Here is a 23,604-nt window from a genome sequence, read left to right as displayed (position 1 = left end):
CACTTGTGATTCTAAAGAATGATGTAGTCAAATATATCCATAAAAGTGCTACACTTTTTTTTTCGTTTTTAAAGTTGATTACATTTGAAACCATACAGCAGAAATCTCAAAAGTTTATTCATTACATATAGTTTCTTATAAATATCCTCTTGAAAATGCAATTCATATATGCTACAACCTCAGAAGTTTGAATTTAAAATGAAATATGAAGGCAAGAGTCAGGGAAATTACGTCAGAGGGCTTTGTCAAATGTCATACAAATCAGTACATACTCTTCTGTCTGTGATCCAGTAGGAAAGAAAGTGATTCTAAATATATCCAAGTAAATGCAGAAAAATAAATTACTATTTGAGGCAGACCATGTTAAAATATAATTTACAATGATTGGTTTGCATGTAAGATGGTTAATAATGCCTTTAGTTTGAACCAACTGAATCAACATTAAGTAAAATTTTGCAATATTTGCTCAGTCTTTTGCATTGAACATTACTTCATCAGAGAAGTAAAATTTTAAAAATCTGCTATTCAAGATACTCGGGTGTCTTTTTCTCTTTGAGACTGGCAAGGGTTGGGTCTTTTAAAAACTTGAAGAGGAGGTGGTAAGAGGAAAAATATCCTCAATGCTCTTAAAAACTCAACTGTTAGGAGTCCATACAACCACTATGTTGGAATGGAAACAAGGTGTTCTCTGTCACAGAACTATTCGCTTCCCCCTGGAAGTACTTCCTCCAAACCAAGTATATAAAGATTTACATCAGCTCACTCATGATTAAAATTGAGGTAACTCTTCAAAAATCCAGCAAGACACCTCACCCAGAGAGATCTTTGAAATCATTGCTACTGAACTGCTGCTGGTCATATTGATTGGTGGCTGTGCAAAGTTCTGTGGGTTAAAGAAAGGATTAGCCTGCACAACAGAGGCAGACCGTCCTCTCACGTTCATCTGTGTTCCCATAACTGAACTGCCTATACCCGGAGGCCCTTGTAGAGGTACAAACTGATTAAGCCACTGATTTGGTTTCTGCTGTGACAACTGGTTCATGCTAACTTTGGGTTTCTGAGGGCCAAAGAGATTATTAAGAGCAGGCATATCAGATTTCAGGTTGTACTACAAAGCTGTGGTCATCAAGACAGTGTGGTACTGGCACAAACACAGACACATAGATCAATGGAACAGAATAGAGAACCCAGAAGTGGAACCTCAACTTTATGGTCAACTAATATTCGATAAAGGAGGAAAGACTATCCACTGGAAGAAAGACAGTCTCTTCAATAAATGGTGCTGGGAAAATTGGACATCCACATGCAGAAGAATGAAACTAGACCACTCTCTTGCACCAGACACAAAGATAAACTCAAAATGGATGAAAGATCTAAATGTGAGACAAGATTCCATCAAAATCCTAGAGGAGAACACAGGCAACACCCTTTTTGAACTCGCCACAGTAACTTCTTGCAAGATACATCCACGAAGGCAAAAGAAACAAAAGTAAAAATGAACTATTGGGACTTAATCAGGATAAAAAGCCTCTGCACAACAAAGAAACAGTCAGCAAAACTAAAAGACAACCTAGAGAATGGGAGAAGATATTTGCAAATGACACATCAGATAAAGGGCTAGTATCCAAGATCTATAAAGAACTTATTAAACTCAACACCAAAGAAACAAACAATCCAATCATGAAATGGGCAAAAGACATGAAGTGAAATCTCACAGAGGAAGACCTAGACATGGCCAACACGCACATGAGAACATGCTCTGCATCACTGGCCATCAGGGAAATACAAATCAAAACCACAATGAGATCCCACCTCACACGGTGAGAATGGGGAAAATTAACAAGACAGGAAACCACAAATGTTGGAGAGGATGCGGAGAAAGGGGAACCATCTGCACTGTTGGTGGGAATGTGAACTGGTGCAGCCACTCTGGAAAACTGTGTGGAGGTTCCTCAAAGAGTTAAAAATAGAGCTGCCCTATGACCCAGCAATTGTACTCCTAGGGATTTACCCCAAAGATGCAGATGCAATGAAACGCCGGGACACCTGCACCCCGATGTTTATAGCAGCAATGTCCACAATGGCCAAACTGTGGAAGGAGCCTCGGTGTCCATCGAAAGATGAATGGATAAAGAAGATGTGGTTTATATATACAATGGAATATTACTCAGCCATTAGAAATGACAAATACCCACCGTTTGCTTCGATGTGGATGGAACTGGAGGGTATGATGTTGAATGAAATAAGTCAATCGAAGAAGGACAAACATTATATGGTCTCATTCATTTGGGGAATATAAAAAATAGTGGAAAGGAATAAAGGGGAAAGGAGAAAAAAATGAGTGCGAAATATCAGAAAGAGAGACAGAACATGAGAGACTCACTTGGGGAAACGAACAAGGGGTGGTAGAAAGGGAGGTGGGCAGGGGGTGGGGGTGACTGGGTGATGGGCACTGGCGGGGGCACTTGACGGAATGAGCACTGGGTGTTATGCTATATGTTGTCAAATTGAACTCCAATTAAAAAAATATGTAAAAAAAAAAGAAATAGAAAACTGTAAAAGAAAAAAAAAAAAAGAGTGGGCATATTCTGTGGGTCTTTGTTGAGTCGGCTTTGCACCAGCACGAGGAACACTCACAACAGCACTGAAGTTTGGCAAAGTGGAAGGTGCCCCCAGGGTCGTCTTGATCACCCCAGGTGTGCTTGGACTACTGAATAAGTTCTGGTTTGTATTAACTGGCATGTTGAATCCTGAGGTCTGAAAGCCCATGTTATTGGCATTTAGGCCATTGGTCAAGTTTTCTTGGTGTTATCAGTTGGTGTAAAAACATCATGCCAAGGCCCATGGAAGGAATAGAAGTAAAGGTACTTGAAGCAGAAATGTTAGGGGTACTACAGAAAGGCCGGTCAGGGATGGCATGTTGTCATCACTGTGTCTGTCAAGTCCTTAGTCTGTTTGACTGGAGCAACAGGTATGTGTACTTGGGGTTTAAGAGGCTGCCGGCTTCTCAGCTTCTGTGCCTGCCCCTGTTCTTTTGTTAATTTTTGTTTTTCTTCAAGTGTAAGTGATGCACTTTTATGCTTATTTTGTAACCCATCTTCCTTATTTTCTGACTCACCACCAGTAAGAAAGTCTGCTCCAATGTTGTTAGAGACTTTGTCAATATGCTGAGACCCAACATTTGTAACCTTTTCTGCTGCTCTTGCATTATATGAAGTTGCTCCAGTTTAGTCTTATGTTCAGTTTCCAATCTGTTAAGCGTCTCTTTTATGACAGAAATGAAAGAATTGAACTGATTGAGATTAAGATTATTTTCAATACTCAGGGGAATCAGATGAGCCAATACTTTTCCAGCCACTGTTCTTTGGTGATTCCCAACTTCTTATGAGTAAAAGTACATTTGTAAGTACCTAAAATTCCCATGAGGACTGTGGGTTCCTTGGATGGGATGGAATTTATGGTAAGAAGGGCAGGATGTCATCAAGTACAAACCACTTATCCAAGTATTCCAAAATCTTTCCTAAGCACGCTAATGAATTGACGTGAACAGCAAGAGAAGACGTTTGCAGACATGCATTTTTAATTCTTGGTATCAAAGAATTTTTCATGAATGCATAGTCTATAAGACTTGCAAAGCTTGGAATGATGTTTAAACAGAGTTCCTGAATTTGAATGGAAGGAGCCTCTAGTGCTGTGTGAACCATTGGTAGGACATTGCTCTTTATCTCCTCAGGAGGAGTTTTGGTTAGCAGCAAATCCATTTTTTTTTGTAAGTAAATTAACAACCTGGATGGGCTCCTGCTATTTAAAGACAGAGCCACGTTCAGGTAGACTTAATTTGACATGTGCTTCCTTGGAGCCTTCTTTGGCAATCAGTAGAACAGTGGGCAAAACAAAAGATACCATGTCAGGGGTTACAAGTTCTGAAGTCAAACAAGGCACAAATTCCCTGCACACGCTTGGGCAGTTTTGGTAGAACTTTTGGCAGTCCTTTGAAAAACTGTGATTTCTGAAGATTATCTCTTTGGAATGAGGTCTCAGAATACTGCAGTGTTATTGCACCAACATCACTGAAGAAGAAATTCTTTGTCATTTGATCTGCTTCTCATCTTACAGTTGGAGTTAATTTAAGAGCAGTTTTATGTGTTCTTGGACTTCCTCGGGTATATTTGAAGGTGAGCTAGATCCTAAACGACTCAACTGATCCAACTGTCTACTAAAACTCTTGTAAATGTCGTGCTTGTTAACTTCAAATATGGGTTTTCCTTTATTAAATACAGCATACTTGACAGTTCCTAGTGAGTACATATCACTAGCTATTTCACAGCTCACCGGAAGCATGTATTCAGGACCCAAATATTCACGATTTGGAAGACACATGATGGTAAATTTGGGTCCCATTCTTTACAAGGTAACTTAGGCTCTTGTTCACAAGGATTGGTTGATGATACACAAATATCAAAGCGCCTTATTTCCAGGCTCACTTTTATTCAAAATTATATTTTCAGGTGTAATATTTCCATGGACCATTTTCACACTGCTATGCAAAAATGACAGTCCTTCAGAAACCTGAAGCAAACCATATTTAGTTTCGACATCATAAAGGTTATAATCCTTAATGTCTAGAGATACAGAAGAAGGTAGATTTTCCCAGTTACCTAAAACATTGGCTAAACTGGCAAAAATGGGTTCGGTACAAAATGCCAAGCAATCTCTGGATTCTTCTAAAGGATGCTGGGGAGGGAGAAGGAGAGAGGGAGGGGAGGGGGGGACATTTTTGAAAAATAATTCTAAAAACCTAATGAGAATAGAAATGTATGTTGACATGAAATATTCTATTAAGATGAGGAAAGGGATAGGAGCACCCAGGTGGCTCCAGTTGAGCGTCTGCCTTTGGCTCAGGATGTGATCCCGGGGTCCTGGGATCGAGTCCCACGTGGAGCTCCCTGCATGGAGCCTGCTTCGCCCTCTGCCTATGTATCCACCTCTCTCTCTGTGTCTCTCACGGATAAATAAATAAAATCTTTAAAAAAAAAGAGAGAGAGAGAGAAAAAAAGATGAGGAAAGGGGTGTATATAATAGAGAGGTAATACTCTAGCTCATTTCTTGATAATTTTGATTCTAATTTCAAACATTATGGTTCATTTTGCTAAAGGAACCCTCCCGAGTTTTAATTCTTAAAACAATGACAAAAGAAAAACATTTTTTCTCATGTTTAGAACTTTTTCTCCCATGTTCTTCCTTAAATACATTTTTTTAAATTGAATTGCATTTGATGTAATCTATTCTACTTTATGTAGAAATGCTTGAAAGAATCTAGGCACTGTCATTTATATGCCATCTTTATGTATTAAAAAACAAGTGCTAATTTGGATATCAATAAAGATAACAAGGGTTTACATTAGCTTATGTTTTTTCACTGCTTGAAAAAAAAACAATCAGAATTTCTAGTTGAAAACAATATGACTGATTCAAACTTTAAAAACAAATCCTATTTCTGTATTTCTCTCATCAATCCTATGTAAATATTACTTATCTTTATTTTCAAAGCAACCTTTTTGTGAACAGTTATTACAAAATGTGTTCATCTTCAATATATTTATCCACAAAAATCAGACAGTTACAAAACTAGGTAACTCAGTTCAAGTGTTTAAAAAATTGTCACTTTTCTGTGAACAAAACTTCAGATTTTTTTCTGAAATTCTATCGATCCTGCAAATGGATAATAGAATATAAAGTAGTTCGTTTTTCTTCTCACTAGTAGTCCAAATTCCAGAGTCTACTGGTTTAGAAAGGCATTTCAGGCACCCTCAGAATAAATCAGAGACTAATTGCCCATCGTCTGAGCTCTAACCTAGAGCCAGCTACCTATGCAAACCTCTAATTTAGCACTTTACATTATTGAAATTTTCTATTCTGTTGTCAGTCTCCCTCACTAGACCCTAAGTTCATTGAAAGTGTTTCTGATGCCTAGCATAAAATAGTCACTCAAATGTTTATTGAACTGAATATAAGCTAAGTGACTAGAATTGTAATTAGAACATTGAATGAGCTGTTTGGGGACACATCACATGCTTTTGTTTATGGATGACAACTTTTGTTTTAGAAACTGAGCTAAAATCTGTGTGTTAACTATGCCGTACATGGGCTGATTTCACTTGACATATAATCATTCATGTTGCAGCAAACAAACTACTTTACAATTTAAAAGATCTCACACTGAACAGGTTCTGATCCTCTTCATTTGTATGTTAACACTGGAGAGCTCCAGGGCTCAGACCAGTTTGTAAAATTAAAGTTACAGTATCAAAAGGTAGTTAAAGGATTATTGAATGTGTTCTCAGTCATATCAAGCAAAATTAAATCTCTGATCTAATTTTTGCACACAATATCATAGAAGTTGCCAACTCTTCTGCTATGCCTCTGGATGATTTTAGACAAGTTCCTGAACTTTATTTCCTTATGTTGTTTAATATAAGAAAAGTATAATCCCTTTCTCTACCAATGGGGTAGGATAATAAATTTAAGACATTAATTAATTAGACGTACAAAATTTCTTTAAAATTATAAGCATTGATAGCAATATGAAAAACTTTAGCTACAATTTACCAAGTGTAAATTTGATTCTTCCAAAAAAGCTGCTTTTCAGTATCTTCTGTAATACACAGTTTTCACATTTCTGAGCTACTAATAATTTGAGTAGTTGATGAAGAATAAAAATACTTCTGGACCATACATCCGTATGGAAGGTCAATTTTAGAGTTTTTAAGAGAAGTAAGACATAGAATTACTATACGTCAAGATAACTGTATCCAAATGTGCCTTGTTTAAATTTTCTATCTTGAAACCTAACCTATTTCCATAATACAAACTTACACGTATTTTCCTGTATTTCTAGATGATATCAACCAAGAATAGAATGAATGCCTCGTGGAGGACATAGGAAGAAAATCATGTCACTGGTGCTCAGTTTAGCAATTTCATCAAAGTCAGTACTGCTAATACTTTTGGATGACAAAATATTTAATGTATGTATTTTTAGTGTGTTCAATGGAGATTATCAGGTGAAGGCAGAAGTATTATTAGTAAATAAGTAATCGTCCATGACTTAAGTGTTGTTAATGGGATTTGCAGAGCTTGAAGAGCAAGTATAGTTTTACATCCAAGATCTATCTGTTCTTTTCAGCTGCTGAGGCTGGATTCCCCACGTGTGTTTTGGCACTCTGTACTGGAAGACATGCATGTACCCATTTCGGTTCCAGATCATCTCCATTTATTATCACTAGGCTTGTCAACCGTGTGAGATGACCCGCTCATGTAGACCGTGTCACATAAGAGACGAGTGTATTGGAGAGGCAAAAGCTACCACCTCAAAGAGCTGGTTTTGATTTCTACTCAACCTTTCCTGCCTCATCCCTACATTGAACCTTCTCTGACGCTCTTGCCTTAACATAGTATAAGGTCCATTTCTATTTCTCATCGGTCACTGGGAGGGTGTGTTCTATTGTGGAATGTGCTTTGCGTTCTTAGTTGGCTAGCTGTCAGCACTTCCATCCTCTTCCTGCTGTCTTACACACAATAGGAAGCAAGCAGAGCTTTAAACTCGTCTTCTGAGTTTCAGACCTTCAGTCCGTATATACAACTGCCTGGGAAACTTTTCTAGTTGAATGGTATCTCACAATTAATGTATTCAAAATTAACATGATTTAACCATCCTGACTCCTTTTCTAAACTTTTATCAGAAGCTTTGCATTTCATGTTACACCTCCCTCTTCCTTACCCCCACGTGCAGGCAACCACCAAGTACTTATGAAAGAAGTAGAATGTAATTATTCATTACCGACTAAGTGCTTATTAAACTCGAATTAAATGCATAGAATGCTAACTGCCGCTTTATATCATTCTCATATTTCTCTTCTTTTGCTCAATACTTACATTTTATTTTTAGCTTAAGACATTACAGATTCAACATAACATTCGCTATTTTATTACTAGTATTATTTTTCCTTTATTAGGGAGAGAACATCTTTTCTTGTTAAGACAAGACACAGAACCTTCCTTAAAAGAGAGAGGGACCTTCAGATTTGGTGAGGTAGCTGATCCAGCAGCTACATACTTTGTTACTTTACCAAATCTGGAGGTTCCTTTCTTTCTCCAAAATCTTGAGGGTTCTGTATTTTGCTTTAATGAAACTGACTTTTATTAGAGATCCATTAGCAAATTCTATAGGCCCAACCTTTAAAACATGTCTACTAGATATAAACTACATGAAATGCCTGCCACATAGTAGATGATCAATAAATATTTGTAGACAGGATGAGTGACTGAATATATCGAATGCAAACCTAGTCATCTCCTCCACCATTTTCTTCTGGCCAAACTACTGCATTGGCCTCCTACCTTGTCTCACAGCTTCCTGATACTCCCCCTAACTTCTATTCTCGAAACAGTGGCCATAGTATTTCTCTGGAAGTGTGACTGGGTCCTTTCACTCTTCTGTCTAAAAGGCTCCAGTTACTTCTCATTTCGGAGTAAATGCCAAACTCCATACAATCACAAAGTGTGGCATGCATTCTAGTTTCATTTTAACCATCTGATCTCTTGTGTACTCTACTTTGCAATCACCATGTTCTAGCTCTTGGCTACTTGGATGTTACGATCTTAGTTCTTTACCTTTGCTATTCAGTGTTCCCACTGCCACAAAATTCTCTCCTTCATATATTGCTTGCTACTTAAGCTCCATCAGATCTTTGTTTAAATAGGGTATTTAGAGGAGGTTTCTATGGCAGATTACAGTTTAGAAATATTTACTCCCTCTCTTCATCCCACTCCCACAAAGGACGTGTACCTTCCTTTCCATCCTCCTTGACTTTTGGCCTTTGTCATGCAATTGCTGATGGAATATTACACAGATTTTTTTCCTGCTTAAAAATCATCAGGCTGGTCCACTGACCCCAGGAGAAGAGAATAAGAAACACATGGAGCAGAGCCAACCCTACCTAGCCCAGACTAGAGCACTATACCGTAGCTGGCCTCCAGATTTGGGAGCTAAAAATTATTTATGGTTTTATGTCAGTGAGACTTTTGTGGTTGTTTTTACTTAGCACCCTGTGTCAATATCTAACTGATATACCCTCTATGACCATCCGGTTTAAAATTGTGCACAAGATATAAAACCCAGAGTCAACAGATGTTTTAGCATCATGTCATCTGTAAAATTCTCTTTAATTTATTAGCCAATCAAAAATTTAGCACATTACTTTTTTTTTTTTTTTTTTTTTGGCAAAAATGCACCCTACTTGCATGATTTTCCATGACAGTTGAGAATGCTTGCAAGGCTTGGTCATGCCTTTGTGACCAATCAGAGCAACACTGAGAGCAGATGCTTTGGATATAATTTCCCATTCATCTCAGTTTTCTCTTCACAACACTTGATTCTTGTAGTTGTCTGAACGATTTCCAGAATGAGATTCATTTTATAAGCTCTGAGTCAGGAATTTTAGCATTTTGAAATAAACAAATGCACACAGATTGCTCCTGCAGAGTAGCCTTCAGATCAAGAAATTAGAGTAGTCTAACCATACTCTTGCCATTTTTAGTTATTTCAGAGCTTAATAAAATAAGCTTTTTCCAGGCATTCCATGCATTTCTTTGTCCCTAGTTCACCAACCTTTTGTCCACAGTTCTCTTGGGTATTCTTTTTAGAACTTAATATTTAAACATGGATATAAAAAGAATTTGCAACATGAGATTTAGCTGTGTGTGCAGCATTTTATTTATTTATTTTTTACATATGGTTGAGAGAGTTCATAGCTTTTTATTGATAGCCTGTTATTGCCCTAAGTGAATCATTCAGGAAGTTCAGATCTTATATTTCACTCATGTGGTTCTCTAATTTTTAGTTCTTGTATCCTGGATAATTTAAATTAAGAGGTTTCATATTGTGGCTCCAATGGCTTGCTATATTTTCACTGATTTTAAAAAAACCCTTCATTATAAAAGGAAAGTTCCATTAATACATTAAAATGTTTCTTTGATTAAGAGGGAAATGTCTTAAATGTATTTAAGGTTTTTTTTTTTTAATTCATGACTACCAAACCTAACAAGGTTCAATTTTTTTTATTCTTATTTTCTTACTGCAAGTTAAATTGAAATTGCTTCAAATTACATGCACAAGTGTATAAACGATTTTCCATATATATTCCTATCACAGACAACAGTGAATAATCTATCACACAGTATCATTTAGCCAATAACCAATTAAATATAATTTCCTGAAAATACAAAAACAGAGAAAAAGTAGGAAAGAGTTTTAAAAAATCACTACAACTTATTTCAAATTACCAGTAAAATCAAGCTTTATATTAAAGCATGTATTGTTATTTGTTTGACAACCTAAAGGAGAAATTTGTGCTGTATTGCCTCTGAAAAGCCTTCAGTTATTTTCTGAGGCCACTATTAAAATTTGATTGTGTGATTATTATTTATGAATGTACTAATCTATTTGCATGTCATTCATGAAGAAAATAGTTCATATTTTTCCTACTTTCTGCTCTTTTCTACTACGAAAAGTCTTTTCTACTCTTCAGTTCTCCAGTTTAAAAAACAAACAAACAATAAACAAATGTGTTTTGTGCTGACTACTAACTTGGAAATGGATATTGCTCTTTACCCCCTTTGAATCTATAGGTATTGTATTTAGTGAAAGGCAACATGCTGCTTAATAAATCATCATATCAGCAGCTTCACTGCATCGTACCACACTGGGGGACAGCTTAAGAGCCGATGTTTCTCTCCTACCAGCTACTAGCCTTGCTAACGAGGTCGTGCTGTCAACCTCAGTTTGGAACCCTATTAAGACACACATGCAGAAGTGATAAGCACATTGCTCCAGCTCTCCTTTGCATTGTTATCTCCTTGGTGAATGTGTGTGTGTGTGTGTGTGTGTGTGTGTGTGTGTGTAAACATGGCGTATTCATTCAAATGCGGTTAATCACATTTAAACATAAAAAACTTGTAATAAAATTTACCACTCTGAGGTGTTTTAGTGGTTGATTTATAACACATCATTTAGACCAAATCATATGTTCAAATGTAGTGGACAAGTGATCAGTTAATGATTAGGAAGAGATATCAAGTAAAATGAACTGCACAAATATTTTTAACAATACAGAATGGCTAAGAGAGCTGCTCAGGCATCTTTGATTTGTATACAGGGGCACATTGTGAACTTTTATATGCCTTAATTTCTTTCCTGTACAATTGAATATCAATAGCCTATAGGATTGTGGTGATGATTCACTGGAATAATGTATAAAATTATTAACTGTAATGCAAAGGGTTTAAGTGCTGAATGTGAGCAAAACTGGATAATTGGCTTAACCTTTAGGTGAACAAGTGATGTGCCTCAGAATATGTATTTGTTGAGAATCTTTCTAAAGAATAAGATTTCATCTTCTACATTAGAAACAACACATCTCTCAAAATACTTGAGTATTAGGTATAGGAATATATATATTTTCATTATTTGAGAATTCACCATATTAACGTTTATGGTTTGAGGTGTTCAGTGAGACAAAGCAATACTTTTATCATATCACGTATGGGCTCCCAGTACCTTCAGAAGAATAATAGCAAAGGACCTAAGAATTGATATGGTGCTAATCATTTCATAGCTAGAACAGTATGATATCTTATAAAATATTATTTCTCAAAGTGTGCACTTAGTCGTTACATAACCCAGAATGGATTGATTAGGATACGCAGCAAGTAACCCCAAATACCAGTGATTTAATTGCTGAAGTTATAAGACCAATGAGTGATAGCAGAAGGAGGGGAGTCTAGAGGCTCATTGGAAGCCACAGCTGGAGAGTCTCCATCTTGACACTTCCTTGCATAATCTTTAACAGAGGGGAAGGTAGCAATTCATTCACATGTTCTTAAAGTTTCTGCCCCAGAATAAAACATGCTTATGTTCATGCTGTATTGGATAAAGTAAGTCATGTTGGTAGAAAGGGTGGAGAAATGCCCTACCTGAGGTTAAAAAAGAAAAACAAAGTATTTCTTAAGAGCCCTAATAATCACCACAGTGACTATTTAGGCTGTGAATTCCTAATCACTTTTTTCATTGTTTTTTTTTTTTTTTAATCAATGGGAACTAAAACATAGCACTATTATTAGGTGAGCATTTGCAAAATAGTCTTCAAAATATTCTCTTCTTTTCAGAAAGATAAGTGTCAGTAAGACACAAGTGTTCTTTACAAGCATAAGCGGTAAGTGCTCCAATGTGTCCAACAGAAAATCATGACATTGGCTTAAAAATTGTGGTCCAAATATAGTACTTAGCTTTGTGACTCCAGAGTCTTGTATTTTTCAGTGATTCAGAATGATCAGACTCAAGAAATCTGGCTCAGAATAACCAACTTTATTGTAGTTGTCTCATACATGAAGCTAGTTTTTTAATTAACAGCTATTCATCAGGACAGATGTAATCTTTCTGAAAATTATGTTCTGTATTGTTAGGCAAAATACATAGAATAGCAAATTATAATTTAAAGGATTACTTACTGAATATGGAATCAAGACATGTAGATCAGACTATCTGTAGCTAAAAAAATAATATATGTGTCTGTGTTACATGTTATGACAGGTGTATTTGTCAACACTATACAAATATTTCTATAATATAGACAGAATAATTAGGTTCATGGGTCAAGGTGTCCTCTCCATTAGAAATTTCTAATTAGGAGATCCCTGGTGGCTCAGTGGTTTAGCACCTGCCTTTGGCCCAGGGCGTGATCCTGGGGTTCCAGGATCGAGTCCCACGTCGGGCTCCCGGCATGGAGCTTGCTTCTCGCCCTGCCTGTGTCTCTGCCTCTCTCTCTCTTTCTGTCTCTCTCTGCGTCTCTCATGAATAAATAAAAAATCTTGAAAAAAGAGAAATTTTTAATTAATTAATATTTCTAATTTTTAGAGCTTTTATTTTTAGAACTAAAATATAATTAGTCTATTATTATTTATTATTATTTATTGATTTTATCTTGAATCATAAATTAGCTTTAATCCCAGTCATAAATTTCTGAGGTCTTGTCCAGTCACCTGAAATTAATGTTTACATAATTTCTCTCACATGTGCCACAAGTTGTCTGTCATCTAAAGATATTCCTGTTAGTACTACTGTTAACACCTACCATTTACTAAGTGTCTGCTATGTGCTAGGAGATTTACATATATCATTAATTTCTCCTCCCATGCAGTGATATAGTGATCGTTCTTTTTGTTTTAGAGATGAAAAAATTTAGGAATTAGAAAGACTAATTCATTTTACCACTTATTCACCCAATGAGAATTCGGCAGTGTAGCAGAAATTTAAATAAAGGTCTATGTGGTACCAAACCATACTCATTCCAGTATATTACACTGGCGCAATTCCATTTTAATTATTATGAATTTCATTAAGGATGACATAAACTTTACTTTTGTCGCAATCCACATACCTCTCTTACCTTCCACAATGAATGATCAAAAAGACAAATAGGTGGCTAAAATGACATGCGATAGTCCAATTTAAGGTAAAACGTAAAATTAGAATTTTAAGATTTCTACATTTCATCCTTCATTGCTTTGATTTTGTCTCATACAATAAGTTTTCTTCCTTTGAGAATTTTTTGTTTTTTGATGTTTCCTGTATTCTCCAGCAGATTTTTTTTTAGGTTTTATTTATTTATTTGATAGAGAAGGAGAGAGAGAGAGAGAAAGAGAGAGAGAGAGAATGCTAGCAGGGGAAGGGGGAGCAGGAGAGGGAAACAAGCAGTCTCCCTGCTGAGTGGGGAACCTGTGGTGGGACTAGATCCCAGGACTCTGATATCATGACCTGAACAGAAATCAAAAGCCGGATGCTCAACCATCTGAGCCACCCTGGTGCCCCGAGGAATTCTGATCTTTACTGAACAATCAGGTACACATAGATCAAGGCTTCTTCATTGTTTGAAGTTTAACTGTGGTACTCACTTCTGAATTCTAAAAGAGAAAACCAAGTCCCCTTTAATCTTGGCTATCCTTAGTCACTATGAAGGAGATCCTATCTACCAAAAATCTGAAGAAGTAAGAAAGTCATTGACCCCAAGTTTCACATCCATCCTATTTCCGAAAAGCCACAATTCAATCAAGGAATAAAGAAAATGCATATGCAGTCAAATCATTAGTATGTTGTAGGGCATGAATGATGGCCACTTAGGAAACAAAAAATCTGTTTCATCAAAAATTCTAGAGTTCTCATTTTCTAAACAGAACTATTGGCTTTTCCAGGTGATTATTTGATTAATATTTGTTGATAACCTCTATGTTGTTAAGCAACTTATAAGCTAACTATTTAAGGTAGCATCCTCGTAATCAATCTGATTCAACATATGATTAGTCATTTAAATGAATGGGAGTCTTCATGCAAACTGAAATAATTATATTCTTAGTGTAAAATTGCATGCCTCCCCAGGACAGGTAAAGGAAATGATTCTATTTACAAGATACATCAAACATACTCAACATCAACATTTGTATATTTTTTAAAATGATAAAACAGAGTAAATAGTGTAAAAATTGCTAGAGAAGATGCAACTTGATAGTTTTAAATATAATGGTCTATGTGTCCTCAATAACAAATATTATCAAGACATCACAAACTTTTAGTAGTCATCAAACTGCCCAAGACTAAATTAGAATTTAACAATAAATCTCCAAAGAAAGATTCTTTGTCTCTTTCTTTGGAGAGAAAAAGTCAATGATGGAGTTCTCCATCATTGACTATCCAAACTATAATTATAAAAAACTGACAAAACCCTTATATTCTGTACATTTACCACTGTTTTGTGAACCTATGATACCCACAAAAATGGGAAATTTTGATAGAATAATCATAAAAATTGCATTTCTTAAGCATCTATCCCTTTACAATGCTAAAATTAATAGGGAATATACCATCACTTATAAAATTGTCTTTCAAAATTATGAAGAAAAGAACCAAAATACATTAACTATTACCAATTGTCTTACTCAGAGCTTGCTAATATTCTTAAGAATATATCTGTGTTCAGTAATTATTCATTTATTACTATAAAGTGTTAATAAATTTAAAAAGGAAAAAATCAAAGAACAATTCAGTTTGCATTTCCTTGGGCCACTTTTTTTGTGTGGCCTTATTTCTGTTTAATGTTAATAACAGATGTGGCTTTCACCTCTCCCATCATAGCAGGAATTTCCTTTCATGTGTCATGTTGTTGTCAAGTTTTCATCACCATTATCTTCTTCACTATTCCCCACAGATGGGTAGTACTCTAATCCTTGAGAAGCATCCAATCTGATTGTTTAGATATAGACAATTTTTTAACATTTTAATTTCAAAGTGAATTACGTTGCCAGATTTGCAGTATGCCTGCTGAGTGAGTTAGGGCGTGTCACAAAACTTCTCTATGTTTCAGGATCTAGTGCTATAAAATAGTCATTGGTATTGATTTGTTCTCTGGGAAATGTGATACATCTGTGTAAAATATTACTCAATTGATTTGTTACATGAAAAGGTATACCACTACATAAAAAAAGTACTTCCTCTAGGAAATGTTGGCTTCCATGATTGTGAGACATTTTCTTAGTGCTACCTTAAACACCCCTTTCAAATATGTGTATTCTTGTTTTCATTACTTGAAGTGAACATTTTGTAAATATTATGGTTAAATTTAAAATATTTACTAATTCTGTTTACTAAGAAGAAGGTAATAATATAAACAAATGAAAATGAGACATGATTCTATAATTCTTAACAATCAGAGGAGATAATAAGTGTAATAAGAAAGAAGAAAGTGCAAAATATTTTTATCGGACTGATTGTAGTACAATGTATAATTGGGCTCACTAAAATATATTTAAGGTGTTTAATGCGAATATATAGTGCTACTTGATGATATAAATAAAGGGGTTTAATTATGGGGAAATAAGGGACAGAATAATACACTGAAGCCAGGAATAGAGAGGTATATATGGTGAATCATAAATTTGTCATCAATCTTCCAAGGAGACAAAACCAGGAAGAGAGTATGATTGGCATTAAAGAAAATTTGAAAACCAGTAAAGTAGTGATATAATGCAAATATAAAATGAACATGTGTTAAAAATTTTATTGAACTCACTACAAGAGGAAACTAGTAAGATATTAAAATTAGTTCAAAGGGCCAAGGGAATTTGAGAAGTGTGTGTGTATATACTGTGTATGTGTTATAAGTTACAAAAATTCAGATAATTATGTAAAAAAAATATTATAAGACTTGTGAGTTAGAAGCAAAACTGGTTGATGTTTTATAGGGCAAGGCATTAAGCTTTGGACTTGTCATTGCCATCAGACAGCAATGATTTATATCTCTACTGGACAAAAATTTGTAATTTTACTAAATAAGCAATCTTAAATACATTTTAAACAAATACTTTAAGTAAATATATTCTCTCAGAAAATTCTTGGTGGTTTCAACACTATGTAGCATTGAAAAGACACATGGCTCTGTTTTGGCCTTACTTAAACTCTGTTAATGTTTTTATAATGTTATTATAGGAAATAACTAATATTTATTGAGTCCTGGATGTTCAGCATTTTGTTCATTTATTTACATGTATTAATTCACTTTTTAAAACTGTCTTATAATGTAGATACTATTATTATTCATATCTTTATTTTTATTTTTAGTAGCTCTGTTGAGCCATAACTGGCTAATAATTGTATATATTTAAGGGGCACAACATGATGGCTTGATATATGTATACAGTGTGAAATGATTACCTCAATCAGGCTAATTAATATATCCATCATCTCATATAGTTAGCCTTTTTGTTGTGGTAGTGATGAGTACACATAAGATTTACACTCTTAGCAAATTTCAGGTATATCATACTGTATTAACTATAGTCACCACTCTATGCACCAAATCCCTAGAAGTTTTTTGTTACTGAGCTGTATGAGTTCCTTATATATTGTAGATGTCAACCTCTATCTAATAAATGGTTTACAAATATTTTCTCCCATTTAGTAGGTTGCTTATTCATTTTCTTTGATTGTGTCCTTTGCTGTGTGGACGCTTTTAAGTTTGTTGTATTCCCCCACTTGTTTATTTTTGATTTTGTTCCTTGTACTCTTAGTGTCATATCCCCAAAAAAATCACTGATAAGACCAATATCAGTTTTTTTTTCTTGATTTGTTTTGTTTTTGTTTCAGGTCTTATGTTTAAGTTTTTAATGCATTTTGAGGGATTTTTTTTGGTTTTGTTTTGTTTTTGTATATGACACAAGATAAGGGTCTAATTTTATTCTTTTGCATGTTAATGTCTGATTTTTCCAACACCACTTATTTAAGAGATGGTGCTTTCCCTTATTGTGTATTCTTGGCACTCTTGTTGACTAGTATAGTTGGCTAATCTATATAAGCATACATATACACTTATGCCTATATAGATACATGAGGTTATGTCCTGGCTCTCTCTACCATTCTCTTCCATGGGTCTATGTGTTTGATTTTATGTCAGTACCATACTGTTTCATTACTATATGTTTGTACTGTAGTTTGAAATAAGGTATTGTGGTGCCTCTGCTTTGTTCTTCTTTCTCAGAATTGCTTTGGCTATTCAGGGCTCTTCTTATTGCATACAAACCTTAGGATTTTTTTCCATTTCTCTGATCAAATGCCTTTGGAATATTGGTAGAGATTGCACTGAATTCCTAGATTGTTTTGGATAGAGACTTTAATAATATTTATTCATCCAACAGTGTTTATTTATCCAACCCAAGAACATGGATATCTTTCCATTTTTTTGTGTATCTTCAATTTCTCTCATCATTATAATATAGTTTTTGGTATATGAATCTTTGACTTTCTTGCTTTCATTTAGTACTAAGCACTTTATTGTTTTTATCCTATTTGAAGTGGAATTGTTTTTTTAATTTCTTTTTCAGATAGTTTGTTGTTAGTGTATAGAAACAAAACTGGTTTTTGTACACCTATTTTGTGTCCTATGATTTTATTGAATTTATTAGTTCTAATAGTTTTTTTTTTTTGCTGGAGTTTTTAGAATTTTCTACATATAGTGTCATGTTATCTGCAAGTAGTGAAAGTTTTACTACTTATTTTCTGATTTTGCTGCTTTTTATATTTCTCTTGCCTGATTTCTCCAGCTATAACTTATAATACTATGCTGAAAATGATGTAGTGAGCACCCTTGTCTTGTTTCTCATCTTAGAAGAAAAACTTTCAACTTTTAACCATTGAGTGTCATGTTAGCTGTGGGCTTATGTAACTTTTAATATACTTATGTCAAAGTATATTCCTTTAAAACCTAATTTGCTGAGAGTTTTTGTCATGAAAGGAAGTTAAATTTTGTCAAATGCTTTTTCCGCACATACTGAAATGATTATATAGATTTTTATACTTCTTTTTGTTAATGTGCTGTATCACAGTGATTGATTTGTAGATATTGAACCATCCTTATATTGCTGGAATAATTTCTACTTGGTCATAATGGTGATTTTTTTTTTAATATTCTGTGAAATTAAGTTTCTGATATTTTGTTGAGAATGTTTGTATCCAAACCATGCATGAGGGTATTGACTTGTAGTTTTCTTTTCTTATAGTGTCCTTATTTGGAATTGTTATAGGGATGATACTGGCTTCATAAAATGTGTTTAGAAGCTTTCCCTTCTCTTCTATTTTTTGAAAGAGTTTGAAAAGGATTGGCACTAATTTTTCTTTACATATTTGAGAAAACATTTCAATGAAACCATTCTATCCTGATTTTTTTCTTTGTTGGGAGGTTTTGGATTACTGACTAAAGCTCTTACTTAGTAGGCTGTTCATATTTTCTATTTCTTCATGACTTAGTGTTGGTGGGGTTCTATGTTTTTGGGAATTTAGCCTGGAACATTTTCAGGGCATTTATTATCAATATATCAGCAAACATAAAACACGTGTCACATACATAAAATGTCTAATGTTAGCAATTTAACTTCTGAGGAAAACTAATTTCAGTATGTACCATGGAATAATAAAAATAAAAACAGCAAAGTCATGGGCACGTGGGTGGATCGGTGTTTGAGCATCTCCCTTTTACTCTGGTCATGATCCCAGGGTTCTGGGATCGAGTCTTGCATTAGCCTCCTCACAGGGAGTCTGCTTCTCCCTCTGCCTATGTCTCTGCCTCTCTCTCTGTCTCTCATGAATAAATAAATAAAATCTTAAAAAAAAAAAACACAGCAAAATCAGAATAGCAAAATTTACCTGCTACATTGGATTGTTTGATATAAACTATGTCGAAAACTTATACCATGAATGGATAATTGTACTTAAATATTTCTTTTTGGACAGTATACATATGTATTGCTCAAATAGACCAATATCTATAAAAACATTTACTTACAAAACAGGAATGATGATATTTAATACATTGGGTTTGTTAAGGATTAAATGAGATTCATTATGTAAAGTAACTAACAATTGGTATGTACTGAATTAAGGGATTTTCCTAAACCCTTGCTAATAACTGAACTAGATTGCATCGAGCAGCCTCATCAGAGGTGGCTTCAGAAGTCAAATATCTTTTCCTGTCCTACCTCTTGCTGTTATGAGTTCTTGTCTAGTCTCTTCCCCTTTGGCTTACCTTGCCATATGGCTGGCTCCTTTGCATTCGATAATGCACATGGTTTTTATTTCTGGTAGCTGTGGATTTCCTTAATCCTTACTGCTCTGATTTCATCTCAAATCCAGTTTCTTAATACATCCCTCTTACATGTGAGATGAACCAGGAGTATATTTTTAAAAATGTATCAATGTACTGAGTATACGGCTAAATAGTACATGAGAGAATATTGAGACATATCTGTAGCACACATTGTTTGAAGAATTGGAGTGTTGTAATATGAAACTATGAACACATTTTAGGTGAGGCTGCAGGACAGGAACTTTAGAAGACAAAGATATCTGGAAAGTTGAACAGAAATCAAACAATTATATAATATAAAAGTCACCTATAATGACATAGTATATGAATAACATGATGCCATAGGAATTCGTGGAGGAAGGACTAACCCAAAGTACAGCAAGATGAAGAGATTTTTGGATAAATATTTGACTTGGAGAGTGAAAATAAAATGTTGGCATGTAGAAAAGATAAAGTATTTGGTATTCCAGAGAGGGAAGCAACTTGAAAAAGAAAATTCATGATAGAATAAATATGGTCAATTCATGAACAGCGTTTGATAACTTTATTTTATTTGTTTTTTTTTTCCATTCAGTCAATAAATATTTCCTGAGGACTACCACACAAGGCACTGCTATAAGTGCTAGTTACTCATCAAGAAAAACAAACTCCCATTTTAGTGTAAATAAGGATTAGAAAGAAAATGGCTGTTAGTGAGAAATGTTGCTGCATATACAACATTAGGGATTTAAAGCCAAGCAAATAAGCCTGGCTTTTTCTTTTCTTTTTTAAGATTTTATTTATTTATTCACCAGAGACACAGAGAGAGGCAGAGACATAGGCAGAGGGAGAAGCAGGCTCCCTGATGTGGGACTCCATCCCTGGATCACTCCTTGAGCCAAAGGCAGATAACCACTGAGCCATCCAGGCGTCCCAACCTGGCTTTTTCTAGCTCTTTTGCTCATGCTGTTCCCTCTGCTTAAAATGGTGGCCTTTTTATTATCACTGCCTACTTTGCTACTCATTTTTAAAATCCCCTTTAGGGAAGCCTTCTCTAACTTCTCAAATTTAGTGAGATTCTCCTGCTCTCACAATATTGTGAGACTATCTTTAGACTCAATATTTGCTATCTTACATATTTTTAAGTGAATTTTTAATATATTTCCCTTCCCATGAGTTTCATGAGAGTAATGACAATCTTTTATTCCTGATTCCTAATGCAAGAGATCTTTCAGTTAACTTGTATACAATTTTAGAAGCTCAGATATTAAATAACTAAAAGAAGAGCTATTATGGTCTCTCTTAATCGAAAATATTCAGTCTTTTAAATCAAAGCAAATTATATTTTAGGCCAAAATTAATTATAGTTACATTAGTAAAATGTAACCAGTAAATATAAGTAGTAAAATGTAAGCAAAAATGGCATCCCCTCCGAATTTAAATAAATGGAAAATAAGCACAAGTAGTAAGCATCTAAATTTTAAAACTAAGGAAATGGTTCAAGTTAAAAAATATCTAAGCTACCATTTAAGTCTTTATTGGGTTTCTGAGCATATGGTTTATGTGCTCTGAGCAATGTAGGAATGCTAGAAACTAGCATGAATTCACTAAGAAAAAGTTATATCAAACAAGCCTCATTTCTTTTTTTTTTTACTGACTTATTAGAGTCTCACATCAAAGGATTGCTAAAGACAGAGGCCATAGTTTTCAAAAATCTCCATGGTATGCTAATGGATAAGGGCTACAAATGTGTCTGGATTATAGAAGACTCAAGTGGAGCCTTCTATAGATGCAGTCTGGAGAATGTGTATGGGTGGATTCCAAATTGGATAAAGTTTTGTTGTTGTTGCTGTTTTAAAGATATTTATTTATTTATTTATTTATTTATTTATTTATTTATTTATTTTAGAGAGAGAGTGTCAGTAGGGAGGAGGAGAGAGGGAGAGAGAGAGGTAGAGAGGCAGATTCCCTGCTGAGTGAAGAGCTTAACATGGGACTAAATCTCAGAACCCTGATATCATGACCTGAGCCAAAATCACGAATCAGGCGCTCAACCAACCGAGCCACCCAGGTGCCCCAGGATGATTTTTTAAATGGAATTAATTAGAGTTTAGTTTTCTGTGGCTCAAAATTTTTAACATAAGGGAAAGAAAAAAAATAGAAGGCAATTTAATTGTATTTGCAGATGAAAAACAGTTATAATCATAGTTTATATAATGGGTAACAAAATCAAGATGCACCAAATGTACATCCAGTAACAGGAAATGAAAAGATCCATATTTGAGTTGAGTTACAAATATATTCTGATTTATACATATATAGATTAAATATTTTGATTTGAGATCACTTTACATATAAAAGACTTGTTGATTTTAATTTGCCATAGATTTGTGGTACACCTACAGGGAAATCAAGTGGCAAAAAATCAGCAAAAAGTGTGGTTAGAAGTCTGCGCCTCAGAATAAACTGAATTAAGCCTTAGTTAGACTTCTCCTTTCAGCCATGATGGAGGACCGAGGACCACATATAACCTTCTGTTATGAACAGCTAGAACATGTGACAAATGTATAAGATAACTTTCAAGACTTTGAATAAGAGGCAGCACAAATCTGATCTCTATTAGAAAGAAAAGAAGGTAGGTGAGCCCTGCAATCTCTGTAGCTTTCTTCCTAGGACCAGTTTTTGAACTATAGGTGTACAATGGGGGAGTTTAAACAGAGCCCGGCAGTATACTGAATTGAGGAGGTAAAGAGTGGAGTTGAGTCTGATATGGCTGTAAATTGCAAGGTAGATTTTTAGAAAGAAGGAGCATATGCAGAGAAAAAGCGTTTCGGAATCTGCTGTTGGACCACTTGAGCTTTGGCTGACTATTTATCTGTTTTATTTAGAGTCTGAAATTCTGTAAGTCAAGTAAAAAAATGACAGGATTTGTATCAGAAAAGTTTTCAGTGCTCACAAAGTTTGGGGAGAAATTTATGCTCTCACAAGCCAGTGTTGGAAATCATTCAGATTACACAGAGTGTTCAGGGGAGACCCTCAGAAGTCATGCCGCCTTAATAGTTGAGGTGAATTACATATTATTAATTAAAATGGAATGAAGATTATGCTAAGCCTTCTCTAAAAAAGCTTTAAAATGTATCTTTAGATGATCCGACTGACTCCAAAACAGCTTATGTCTCTGTGAAAACAAAGGTTATTTTTCTAAAATGAAAAGCAACAAAATCCAAATAATGGACATCATAAAGCAATTTCTACCATTCAACCCCAAATTACTAGACTTTCCCAAAAGTATGAACAGTTGATTCACAATACAAAATACAAAAACAATGCTAGAGTAATGAGAAGAGTAAAACATATATGTATATGTATACAGACACTAAACAATATGCTTATTTATGGAAAATAATTCTTTTTTTTAAAATTTTTTTTTAAATTTTTTTATTTATTTATGATAGTCACAGAGAGAGAGAGAGGCAGAGACATAGGCAGAGGGAGAAGCAGGCTCCATGCACCGGGAGCCCGACGTGGGATTCGATCCTCGATCTCCAGGATCGGCCCTGAGCCAAAGGCAGGCGCTAAACCGCTGCACCACCCAGGGATCCCGAAAGTAATTCTAAAATTAAAAAAAATGTGTTTACGATTAATATCATGTTAGATGCTTTAGAAAAAAAATATCAATGGTCCTGCAGACATAGGATTGGGAATTCTCTGAAATGAAACACAGAGGGGAGAAAAAAGGCACTCTAATGGCAAATGGGATAATATTAAGCTGCCTAAAATATATAGTTGCAGTACACAAAGTTAAGAAATCAGTACAGAATTAAAAGTATTTGTAGAAATAGGGTTAAATTTTTTTTTTAAATGATGACAATTATAAATTTAA

The 23,604-nt window shown here is 34.8% G+C and overlaps 1 pseudogene; it reads right to left on the bottom strand.

The window, feature by feature from the left end:
- Nucleotides 1-809: 809 nt before the first annotated feature.
- On the bottom strand, nucleotides 810-4,545 carry LOC100688320 (annotated as a pseudogene).
- Nucleotides 4,546-23,604: the final 19,059 nt, after the last annotated feature.

Source organism: Canis lupus, chromosome 18 (genome assembly GCF_011100685.1).
Source record: "Canis lupus familiaris isolate Mischka breed German Shepherd chromosome 18, alternate assembly UU_Cfam_GSD_1.0, whole genome shotgun sequence".
NCBI lineage: Eukaryota > Metazoa > Chordata > Mammalia > Carnivora > Canidae > Canis > Canis lupus.
The sequence above is the reverse complement of the archived record's forward strand: the minus strand, read 5'-3'. Positions and strand labels throughout refer to the sequence as shown.